Source organism: Microtus ochrogaster, chromosome 4, assembly GCF_000317375.1.
Source record: "Microtus ochrogaster isolate Prairie Vole_2 chromosome 4, MicOch1.0, whole genome shotgun sequence".
Classification (NCBI taxonomy): domain Eukaryota; kingdom Metazoa; phylum Chordata; class Mammalia; order Rodentia; family Cricetidae; genus Microtus; species Microtus ochrogaster.
In genome coordinates, this window is record NC_022011.1 from 2,341,027 (window position 1) to 2,354,176 (window position 13,150).

Consider the following 13,150-nt stretch of genomic DNA (forward strand, 5'->3'; position numbering starts at 1 on the left):
AGATCCTCTTGCTTTCCATTGCAATCTTTACACCTAGACCTGGAATTGAATCCCTATGTGTGTGCAGTGTATGTAAGTGTGCACCATAGCACATTTGCAGGAGTCACATCTCTTCTTCCACCATGCATGTGCTGGGGGTCACACAAGTCTGCAGGCTTGGTGGCAGGCACCTTTCTCCCTGAACCATACCCTTGGCCCCTGCGAGTGTTATATATCAGAATCATAAGATCATCTGAATTTCCAGGCCTGGAGAGATGGCTCAGTGAGTAAAGCGTTTGTTGAACAAGCCTGACGTCCTGAGGACTATCCCAGAGCCCACTTAAAGGTGGCAGGAGAGAGTTAACGTGTGAACCTTGTCCTCTGACTTGCATGTGTGCACCATGGCACACGCATACACATCATAAAGATGCATACACAAAACAATAAAACAATTTTAGAGAGCAAACCCATTTTCTATTGTAGTGTGTCCTATTTAAAAATAAAAGAAGTGGATGAAAGAGCTAGCATGTCTTTTCTGCCTTGTGAAGGCAGAGCTAGAAGGTTCCATCTACAGCCAGAAGACAAACCAATACTGGATGATGAAGATGCCAGGGTCTTGATCACGAACTTCTCAGCTCACAGTCCTGTGAGAAATATATTCTTATTACTCATAAATTACCCAATCTCAGGCATTTTGTTAAAAGAACCTGAGCAGGATGAAACACAATTCAATGTCTGTGCACTCAAGCTCAAACCCTAGTACCCACAAAGTAGGAAGACAGAAGCAGCTCCAAGTTGTCCTCTGACCTTACAGGCATGCATGGCACAAGGGCACCCAACCTCCCCCACCCCCACCACTCATGCATAATAAATGTAATTTAAAATTTTCAGGTAAAGTAAGATCTGTTAAAGAAAGAAAACACAGTAATATTAAGGGAAAATATTTTCTTTAAACCCAGTGCAAAGCCAGGTAGTGGTGGTGCACACCTTTAATCCCAGAAGTCGGGAGGCAGAGGCAGGCGGATCTCTGTGAGTTCGAGTCCAGTGTGGTCTATAAAAGCTAGTTCCAGGAGAGGCACCAAAGCTACAGAGAAACTTTGTCTTGAAAAAAATAAAGAATAAAACACAAATAAAAATAAGCCCAGTGCAAGCTTTCAGTGGCAAAGCAAGAGTGTGGATTGTTTTTACGGGTGTCTGCTTCCAGACCCTCTGCATTGCCACCTGAAGCCAAGGCAGATTCCAAGGCAAAGAGTGTGGCCAAGCGGGAAAGCGTAAGGACCCTGTGAGTCTCTGTGTCAGTTTCCTGCAGCTGTGAGAACATTCCGGAACCCAAATGGCTTAAAGCAGCAGAAATGTAGGCCCTCAGGTCTCAGGGCCTTCCTTGCCCCCTGCTGTGGTTTAAATGGGAATGGCCCCCCATAGGCTGGTATGTTTGAGTGCTTGGTTCCCAGTTGGTGGAATTGCTTGGGAAGGATTAGGAGGTGTGGCCTTGATGGAAGAAGTGGGCGTAGGTAGGAGTGAGCTTTGAGATTTCAAAACACTCAAGTCATTTCCAGTTAGTTCTCTAACTTGAGGTTTGGAGACCTGAGCTCCCAGCTGCCACTCCAGTGTCTACCACCACACCTTCACCCAGCCGCCATAAGCTCCCAACTCTCTGGAGCCATAAGTCCAGTCAAACGCTTTCTTTATGACTTGCAGGGGTCATGGTATCTTCATAGCGATAGGAAAGTAATGGAGAGACGCTCAGAGACAGTCTCAGGTGTTCTGCCGTGATGCAGCCTCTGCCTCCATGCTCAGATAGCTTCTTCATCTCCATTTCTGATTTTCATCTTAAAATACATCGCCCATGGGTAAGGAAGTGGCCGGGATCTGGAATGCTGGCCTAGCATCTACAAGGCCCTGGTTTGATCTCTAATACTACATGAATCAGGTGTATTGATAATGAGAATTTAATCCAACACTTGGGAGGTAGAGACAGAAGAATCAGGAGTTCAAAGTCATTCTTGGCTACATAATAAATTCAAGACCAGCTTAGGGTATATGTGACCCTGCTCAAAACCAAAGATACACTGGATTCGGGTCCACCTTTCTGACCTTACCCTAGGTAGCTTACATCTGATAGTACCCTATTTTCAAAGAAACGTCATATTCATACAGACCCAAGATTAACTTTGGTTTATAGTGTGTGTGTGTGTGTGTGTGTGTGTGTGTGTGTGTGTGTATGTGTGAAGAGAGAGAGAGAGAAAGGGGGAGGGAGAGAGACATGTGTGTATAGTGTGCTCATGTGTGTGAAAGAGAGAGATGGGGGAGAGAAATAAACACATGTGTAGTGTAGAGGGTGGGCACAGTGCCATGGTATGCACGTGGAAGTCGGAGGGCAGCTTACCAGTCTTTGCCTGCAGCTTGCTGCTGCTGTGAGAACCATGCTGGCCACGGGATTCCCTGCTCTCTGCCTCCCTTTCAGACACACTGGCATCACACTGCCATCAGATCCAGTTTCTTGTGGCTTCTGAGGATGCAAAGTTGCTTTTTTTTCTTCCCTAACCTTCCCCAATTTAAGTTTTTAAAAAAATGCAGTGGTAGAAGTTTCTAGAACATGGTCAGTCTCTTAGGATTCTTCCCTTTTGTGTGGCATTTGATTTTCAGACACATGTCGGTGTACACAGTTTCCATCTCACTAAGCAGGCAAGAAGCTGCATTCCTGATTTTCTAGTCTTCCCACTTTTCCCAGTCTGTGGTCTGTCTTTGGATCAGCCATGACTGCCTGACCGGCCGCTATGGCTTCGTTAATTTTCGTCTGTAGCCCTCTGAGCTCTACGTGCTTCACGGCAGGATCTGAGCAGCTTCGCTAAGAAATGAATCTCTTGTGTCAAGGCCAAGAATATGTTTGTCTAAAGCAGCAGGTAAATCCAAATTTGTTGGATTTGCTTTAGCAACTGCATCCTGTGTTAGATGCTTCTGAACCAAAATACGAATTTCCCTACACATTACCAAGCAATCACAATGATGCCAAATCTGAAGGAGGCTAGCCAGAGCCATCACACCAACCTTAAAATCGGGATTATTTATGTCAGATTAAGCTGTGTTGTCAGTATTTTTTCTGTTACCAGGTACTAAGTCCTTGTATTTTTCAGTATTATCCAATATTCGAGTCTAACAGCCAAACCAAGAAGCCAGTCACTGCTTCTTGCTGCTCCTGAATCTCGAAAGAACAGCTAACATCTCTGAACTACTCTGAAGACCTGGGCCACTCACGGCTGTGAAGGTTTCTGTTACCTCTGTCTTCAGTTCTGCAGTGTCTGATTTTTCTGGTCTTCAAGTCAAACAACAAAGTTTCTAAATTTCTGTTTCGTTTTTGCAGTTGAAGCCTGTGAGGTTGTGGTTGTCCAGGGCCATGCGCTTGCATTGGAATATGGTCCCCGCTGCTCACACTGGCTGCTGGGCCTCCACTGAACAGGAAAAGTGAGGTGAGGTGGGCCAAAGTTTTTTTTTAAGAGGTCACAGTTCGACATGAAAAAGCTCGTAGTGACATTCAGAGCTGCTTAGCACATTTGAAATTTACGCCTCTGAACTTAGGAGAAAACAAAGCCCCTGATTTGTTTAAGCCTTTATTCACAGTGCAAAGTTAATTTCCTCGCTGAAGCTGTCACTTTTATGAGTGGACTCTGAGAATTAGGAGGCAGTCAGCCACGTGGAGCCATCTAGTCAGAGGATAGCCTGTTACTTCTAAAGGACAGAGACCATTATTCTCTTATTTGGGGGTGGCAGAGGCGGGTGGGGACTTCTGCTCAGCTACGACTTTTCTAGTTATAATTTAAAGATCAAAACTGTTTTCAAACTAACGCTTGCCAGAATCTGAAAAGGTCATTGGCCATGTATAAAGCAGCCAAACGCAGGCACTTCTCCTTCCTTAGACTCCCAGCCGTCTCAGATATATCTCCATTAGTCACCAGCATACCTCAGCGAACAAGCCTACAAACGGGGCCATTGTGCTTTTATTACCAGAAGTGCAGTGTGCTTGTCCAACACAATCATGTTCAGTTTTATGGCGCTATCTCTCTGCCAGGTGCGGAGCTGGGATGCAGGGGCAGCAGCCAAGGCTGAGATGTGTCTGAAGCTTGAGGGCGGTGTTAGGCGTGCACAGACTGTGTTTGTGGCACTCCTGAGGGGGAATTAACTGCGCGATTCATTCAGCTGATGACGGGCTCCAGCAGCCAGGACCCGGCACTGTGCTCTCACCTCTGCTGGTCCCAGAGCCCTGGAGGGTGCCTTTCCAGGGTGCTGCGCTCTGTAAGGGCTGTCGCCAGAAAAATGAGGACTGAGTGTTAAGTCCACAGTTTCCATCTTTCCTTCCTTTCTCCCCAAAATATTTATTCAGTGCCAGTCTTATGCCAGGCTCAATGAAGATGCTGGAAACCAAATAAATAAGGTTCTATCCCTACCTCAAATCTGAAAATAGAAAATTTAAAAGGGAGTAACTTCTGGGATTCGCTTAGCAAAGGAGCATCCGAGTGAAGTCATGTACGTACCAATGACATCAGAACTGAAGTGAGGGCCAGCAAGATGTCTCAGTGAGTAAGGGCAATGAGGCCTGGTGACCTGAGTTTGATCCTTGGAACCAAGGTGGAATGGGAGAATCAACATCTACAAGATGTTTTCTGCCCTCCACACATATACACATACTAAATAAATAAACGAATATAAAAAATAGCAGCAAAATTGTCTGAGAACAACAGGACCTAATGGGAGAGAGAGAGAAGAGGCAGGGAAGTGGGTGGGGCCAGTGTGCTTGAAGCTCTTCATACAGTGTATAGAAAGGGCCTCATGCAAGCCGGTATAATTAAAATAGTAGCACTGGAGAGAATGGGCTTCAGGACAGCACACAGGCAAAGACAGGTCCTGATGACAGAGGTGCTGAGGATAAGATCTGGGGTCTTTACACTAGGAACAGACAGGTGGCCATGTGCAGAGCACTGCAAGCAGACGCAGGATATATGTGGGAACCTGTATAGAGCTGGATGTGGTAGGGAATGTCAACAAAATGAGTGACATCCGGTCCCGTTACGAAGGTGTTGGAAGATGACTGAGGTTGGAGTCAGACACTTCTATTGCCAGATGTATCTGGAAAACTATCTCGGCAAAAGCACACATAGAAGATGTGAACAGATCAAGTGGGCTGACAAGATGGTTCAGAGGGGCTTGCCTTTAGGGCTTGTCTCAAAGCCTGACTGAGTTTGATCCCCAGAACCAACATAATAAAATAGGAGAAGAGACATCTGCAAGATGTCCTCTGCCCATCCCACATGCTATGCAAACAGGTGAGTGCGTGTGCGCACACACACACACACACGCACACACACACACACACACACACACACACACACACACACACACACACACACAGTGTTAAAAACCAGACAAACAAGGAATCTGCTGAGGTACTAACCGTAAGAAAGAGGGTGGCATGGACGGAGACCATGAGTCATTCTACAATGCCAAAACTGCCCTGGATAACCTTGACCAGGGGGAACTAAGCAGTTAGTGCTGCAGGAAGCAAGCTGCCGATCTTGTGTGAGTTGTCATACTTCTCATGGTTCATACCCAACACAAACATGGGGGAATCGACAGACAGAGCAGACATGATGAAATCTTTTGGCTCCACTCTTCAAGTGAGCCTGGCGTTCTCCATGGTGGTGAAGACACCAGTAGACCCCACAATGTACTTGGCACCAGCACCGCCCTATTTGATGTCATCAGGGTCTCACTACTGGAAGATGGTGACAGGCTTCCCACTGAAGACAAGTTTTCAGTTCTCAGCCTTGACTGTGCCATTGAACCTGCTGTGGGTAGAGTCAGACTGTAGCATGTAGGCCATGTGGTTGAGATCAATGATGGAAACAATATCCACTTTGCCAGGGTTTAAGGAAGCCCTGGTAACCCGGTGCCAAATGTGGCCAAATTCATTTACTCCAGCCTTGGGCAACATGTCTCAAGGATAAGCCCGGCCCTGTGTGAAAAGATACAGCTGTCTCCGAAACAGGGAGGAGCAGAGAGTCGCTTTAAAATGTTTTAATGTAAAAAGCAGATTTACTTTAGAAATTGGATATTGATGAAAATAAATCCAAAAAATGTGTGGGAAATAAGTCAATAACCAATAGTTCTCAATTCTTTTTCTCAAACTCCTTGAGACTCTCACCACCTCCTATGCCTCAATTCCAGACATTAATGAATATAACCCTCTTTTTTGTTTGTAGAAAATGGGGAAGGAGTCCAAAGGAATGTCAGGGGTAGTGGAGCCCACTTGGAGTCTCCAAGAGGAACCTGCTGTGTATTAAGATAAGCAATGCTATCATGCTAAAAGGCAGTAAAAGGAAAGCAACTATGTCTAAACAAAGGCTCTTCACTATGGAGCTGTGTGGGATCAATGAGACAGCACCACACGTCACCAAGTGTAGCTCTCAGTGACTGTAGGTACAGCCTCAGAGACTATCAGCCAAACCTGTTCCCTGCTTGATCTATATACAAGGCGCCCAACTAGGTTGCATTTCCCTGCCTTCTTTGTACACTGTCCCCTTTCTTTGAACTAAAAACACAGATGTGATTGCAAGCCAGCAGCTAAAGATGCTACTTTTGAGAATGTCTTAGGGATACCTGGGGCCCTGTGTGGCCACACTGAGCAGAGTTGCCTATCCATTTGTCTTGGACTAATGGGCAAGTTTATACTGCTTCTGTTATAGCAGGCCTACCTTTGCCCCAAAAGAATGCAATCTTGTTTTCCATAACTATGTCATTTTTGCAATATTATCTTTCACATGTATAATCATTTAAAATATCTACAATTACCATACATTTTACTTTGCTATGCTGGATAGTTTTATGTCAGCTTGACATAAGCTAAAGTCATCTAAGAGGAGGGAACTTCAATTAAGAAAATGCTTCCATAATATGGGCCAGTAGGCAGTCTATGGGGTATTTTTTTTTCAAGACAGGGTTTCTCCGTAGCTTTTGGTTCCTGTCCTGGAACTAGCTCTTGTAGACCAGGCTGGCCTCGAACTCACAGAGATCTGCCTGCCTCTGCCTCCTGAGTGCTGGGATTAAAGGCATGCGCCACTACCGCCCAGCTTGGGGCATTTTTCTTAATTAATGATTGATGGATGAGAGCCCAGAATATTGTGGGTGGTACCATCCCTGGGCCGGTGCTCCTGGGTTCCATAAAACAGTAGGCTGAGCTATCTATGGGGAGCGAGAGAGTAAGTAGCACCACTCATGGCCTCTGCATCAGCTCCTGCCTCTAGATTCCTGCCCTCTTTGAGTTCCTGTCCTGACTTCCTTCAGTGGTGAACAGCAATGTGGAAGTACAAGCTGAATAAACCCTTTCATCCCCAACTTGATTTTTGGTCACGGTGTTTTATCATAGCCATAGAAACCCTAAGACGTCTGCACTCTGTTAATTTTACTTCTCATGTCACAATTACCTTCCAGAATTCAAAATTGTCCTCAAGAGTCTTAGGTAATGGCTTAGTAGTACTTGCAATCAGGAATGAGGCCAAGAGTTCACATCCCCTTAGCCCATAGAAATGGTGGGTGGACACGGCAGCCCATCTCTAATTCCAACACTTAGAAGGCAGGAGATAAGGGTGGTGGTTTGTGTATCCTCAGAACAATCTAGCCAGATATCCTAGCCATATGAATGGGCTCTGGGTTCTACCAAGAGACCCTGCCTCAATAAATAGGATGGATAATAATTAAGGAAAGATCTAGACATCAATATCAAGCCTGTATATGCTTGCACAAGCATGCATCCATATACAGAGAAACATGTACTGTACATGCACACACTACTACATAGATATACATGTAATAAATAAATTCTAAACTAAAAAGTACCTTTAATTATTTTCTTTAAAATCTAAATTGCTCATATGAATCAGTACAAGGAAAGAAAGATCTTAAGAATTACTTTTGATTAGTGGCTGTGGCATCTTCAGGCATATGTAGTGATTAGAGAAGGTTGAAGTTGAAGATTGTCTAGCAAAAAAAATAGTTTTAGGACCCATTTCTCAGTCGTGATGCTTCCTGTGGAGTCACTAGACAGGCCAATCTCCCTCAGCCAGGAATTACTCTTCCTCATCAATGAAAGTTAGGACCATCCTGAAAACATCCAGAACTTTCTCTATAGTCAGATGCCCATTGTGATTATTCCCTTCATAACCAAACAACGTAACCTTTTGATTTTCTGTCATCTGAAATATTTGTGATCTTGGGTTCTTGAAAAGCCCAGCAGGAAATAAGCACTGTCACATCATTTCAAGGTAAGAGATGTTAAAATATTCTAGATAAGATGGTAATGTCTGCAGAAAAAGCATTTAAGCATCTACAGTACACAAAGCATTGTCTTACCATCCCTCCCTTGAAGTAAGTCCTCATGGTTAACGTTAGCATCAGCTTGACTGGATTTAGAGTCAGCATGGAAACACACCTCTGGGTGTGTCTTTGAGGGTGTTTTCTGACAGGTTTAACTAAAGAAGGAAGCCCCTCCCTAGATAAAGGTGGTACCAACCTATTGTCTGACATCCTGGACTAAATAAAGGGAAAAAGTGAGTTAGACACAAGCATTCACTAGTCTCAGCTTTGTGGACTGCCTCAAACTCTCTGTTGCCATGACGAGCTGTGACCAGCTGCCTCAAGCTCCATGTCGCCATGATGAACTGTGACCAGCTGCCTCAAGCTCCATGCTGCTATTATGGACTATGCCTTCAGATTCTGAGCCAAAATAAGCCTTCTTTTTTCCTTCCTTCCTTCCTTCCTTCCTTCCTTCCTTCCTTCCTTCCTTCCTTCCTTCCTTCCTTTCTTCCTTCTCCCCCTCTCTCTTTTTGTTTTTGTTTGTCTAGACAGGATTTCTCTGTGTACCCCTGGCTGTTCTGGAACTGACTCTGTAGACCAGGCTGGCCTTGAACTTAGAGATCCACCTACTTCTGCCTCTGCCTCTGCTGGGATTAAAGGCATGCACCACCATTGCCCAGCCCCTATTTTTCTTATGCCAGTCATAAAACTAACCTATACAAATTCATGACTGACAACAACAAGATCTACAGTATATAAGTAGATTTTATCTGAGTGTCTTAGATGGAGAAATTAATTCAAACTTCTGAAGAACAGAGAGAGAGAGAAAAGAGACGAGAAACAATCAACATACACAGAATAAAAGCGGTGCTTACTTTATTCTCATCTTTCCCATTTCTCAGCCTCTAGAAACAATGACTACTAAATGTCCTCAGCTGTATTGAATGCCTGATTCCCAGCGGGGATGTTAGAAACTTTGCGGGGTCTACCAAAGGGAAGTAGGTCACTGGGGTAATACTCTTGGAAGTTAGATCTGCTCCCTATCCATCTCCCTGTTCACCATCACATAAACGGTGACAGCCACATGCAGCCACCATGGCTGTAATCACAGGCTATGAGCCTATAGCTTTTGGAAACATGCGCCTTGACCTTGGAAATTGCTTTTGTCAAGTGTTTTGTCACAGTGACCCATCTAACCAGCACAGGCATCTTCCTCTGCCTCTCCTGAAAGCCTGAGTCAGCCCTTTGGCAGGTGCTTCTGTAAGTCCCTTGCTCCTAAGCCTTACCTTCTGTTCAGTGGTGACACCTTACCCCAGTGCTGACAGGATGACCTAGGATCCCTTCCTTACAATATCACAATGGCCTCCATGGGAGGATGGAAAGAGCCTTTTGTTTCTTTTCTCCTTAATACAAAGAAAAACCCAGAGTTTGGGCTTAAGACACAACTCGGAGGTTATAAGCACCGACTGCTCTTCCGGCAGACCTGGGTTTGATTCCCAGCACCCACATGGCAGCTCACAATTGTGTTTAGCCCCATTTCCATTGAATCCAAACCTTATATCATAGAAATGGTTCTTTCAAAGATTGAAAACCATCCATCATACTAAAAACAAGGATTTCCTAACTATGATGTTTCCTGTCAAAATTCCCCTACCCACAGATTATGCCCAAAAGTTTTTGGTGCAGTTTTCTACTTCCAGAAGTTGATCTGTACTTCGGTAATAAAGTCTTCCTCATCAAGCAAGTGAGCCATCCACATCAAAGGCCAAAATTGGTTGTGCGAAGATGAAGAAGCAGCTTTGTTCCTTTTGGCCAGGTTGAACTGCAGGCCTCCTCTTGCAGTATCTGCTAGGGAGAGGGAGACTGGAGCATGCCAGTAGAGGAAGCATGCAAACTAGTATGCCAGATGTGCCTACTGCTGCAATAGTGGCACAATGTTATGGGCGTAACAAATCAATCACTTTCTTGTTGGATTAAAATGTACTCTACAAGACAGAACTCATGCCTGGTACATTAACCGGGCCAAAACCTCACAACTGGGTAAGTCATAAACCCTGGGGGAGAAGTTAGTACCACTATTTCACTAGATAAACATAATAATAAACTGCCCCCAAGCTCTGATAAGGACTTTATATCAATAGATCAGCGCATCTCTCAACCTTCACTAGGACCTTGTTTTTGCAGTAGATGGTGATTAATGACAGAGGACAATTGGTCAACATGTAAAAGACCAGAGACTATAGTGCTGAGCTCTAAATAGGACGTTCATATCACAGCCCCACCTCCACAGCTCAGGGATTATCATGGAAGAGGGATGGAAAGGTTGTAAGAACCAGGGATGGTGGATGTCTGCAGCAAAACCATATCTGTCAGTCATGTTAGGGTCATGGCATGTGTGGACTCACCAACGTCACTGCATGCATAAGACCTGAGCAAAGCTGAGACAGTCAAAATCCCAGCATGAATGAGGGTGGAGCTCCTGAAGTCTCCTCCTAAGCTGAGGAACATTGGCAACTGATGACTCCTGAGGGAGGGAGAGTTCGTTTCCTTCAGGGCTGCTGTCTCTGGGAAACTCCTCATGCTTGTATAGATGTTCCAATACCCCATATACAAGAGTCACTAAGTGGACTCCGAATTAAAAACAGAGCAAGAAGTTGGGAGGGAAAATTGGTGGAAAATAGGAAAGGAACTAGAGTGGGAAATAGAGGTAGATTTTATCAAAACGTGTTATATGAATGCATGAAATTCTCAACAACAAAAATAGCTAACTTTACAAATCAAATATGCTTGCGTGGTGCCTGATGGTCCCACTCTCTTCTCACTGTCTAAACCCACCACGGAGCTTTCTAGACTTACCAACAGGAATTCATCCAGGGTCGGAAACACAGAGACCAACCTCGGGGTCACAGGGAGACCTGCACCAGGGCCACACGGAGACCTGCCTCAGGATTCTAAAAGTCTAGAATTGGCTGAAAGAAGACGCTTTCCTTATAGAGATGAAAAAATTATGGGTCAAAGAAAACTCCATTTTTCTCCATGAAGAACTAGATTTTCCGCATTGTGAAATCAAAACCAAATTCCTAAGAAAGAAGAAGTGAGTTTCAGGAAAGCCCACAGTGTGAAGCGCCAGGCTCCAGCCATGGAGGGACTGGACCACTTTGGTTCTAGAACATTACCCTTCAGTTCTCTAAGCTTTCCTACTCAATCAAGCTCAAATTGGCTTAAACTCCACTGGAGTGAGTTTCTTCTCTTGTAAACAAAATGGCCTCATATACACACTAAACAAAATAAACCAGCTTCTCTGGGAAAGGCAACCCACAGGACAAGCTATTTTTTTTAATTAATACAAGAAAACCCCACATGTGTGATCTGGAAGTCCTTCTCTGGCAATAGATTTACCTTATGCATAGCCACATAGGACTTTAAGGAAGTGGGTTTCTGGTGTCCTAGCATGCCACAAACCCAACACATTCATGCCCAGCAGCTGTTGAATAGAGCCTTACGGGAACCACAGACCTCCCTTTATATCAAGCCACTTACATCTGTCACTTGACTTAGGACATAACTGTGACAATACCTATGAACGCAACCTCTGGTAGCTATGGGCAAACCTGTGGCCCATGGAGCAAAACGGTTATAGAGCAAACCAAGAAAGTGTACATAAAATCAAATCTTATCTAAGTGCTAAAATTAACAAAACTGTGGTAGTGATTGGGGTGTTACGGTTGGTGAGAAATCACATGAGCATGAAAGAAGCAACAACGCTGTCCAGACGGTCCCTGCCACCACTCAGGCCTGCCTCCCACAAGGGCCCGGGGATCTTCGGAACACAGGTCCTCCAGCCTGCTGCTTCTCATACTTCCCTCCAAGGGTGCTGGAAAAGGGCTGCAACCTGCTGCACTGTTCTCAGGGCCCATGAAGAGCTACTTCAGACCTGCGCAAAGCCAAAGCACGGAGAAATTCAGACTTGGGCGATGTAGCACGAATGATAAAAACCCAGAGACAGATACTGGGGTTCAACCTGAAGACCAGAAAAGCAAATCAGCCCAGCCGCTAGAGATTGGACCTCAAACAAGACTGGGTGACTGCAGACAGAACCCTGAGCCTCTGCCTCCTGCCATTTTAAATCCCCCCTTAGTGCTGGGATTAAAGGTGTGTGACACCACTGCCTGGCCTCGAGTGGCCCAGTTTTACCCTCTGATCTTCAGACAAGCTTTATTTATTAAAACATAAATAAAACATCACTCTATTGGATGAAGTCCTGACAAAAAGCTGAACAACTTCCTGACATTGGGTACAAGGTCTTAGCTGTCATGGGGAAGAAGAGAAACCTCGTGGCCCTATATTTTATACTGTGCAGCCACATTCATTTCAAAAGTGATAGGGGAAACACAAGAGGGCTTCCTCAATAATTCTTTTTCTCTGTCTCTCCCTCCTTTCCCTTTCCCTCACCTTCCTCCCCCCCAATGTTCTTTCTCTCTGTGTTGGTATAGATGAATGTGTGCATATGAAGACCAGAAATTGATATCCAAAGTCAAGCATAGTAAGCATATGCCTTTAATCCCAGCACTCGAGAGACAGAACCAGGTGGGTCTCTGAGAATTTGAGACTAGCCTGTTCTACATAGGGAGTATCAGACTAGCCAGAGCTGCTTGGTGAGATTCTGTTTTAGAAAAGGAGAGAGAGCCCAGCGGTGGTGGCGCACGCCTTTAATCCCAGCACCCGGGAGGCAGAGGCAGGCGGATCTCTGAGTTCGAGACCAGCCTGGTCTACAAGAGCTAGATCCAGGACAGGCTCCAAAGCCACAGAGAAACCCTGTCTTGAAAAA

At 45.0% G+C, this 13,150-nt stretch overlaps 1 pseudogene; it reads right to left on the minus strand.

The window, feature by feature from the left end:
• Positions 1-2,656: 2,656 nt before the first annotated feature.
• The window catches only part of LOC101989047, a 71,507-nt pseudogene continuing 61,013 nt past the window's right edge, over positions 2,657-13,150 (minus strand).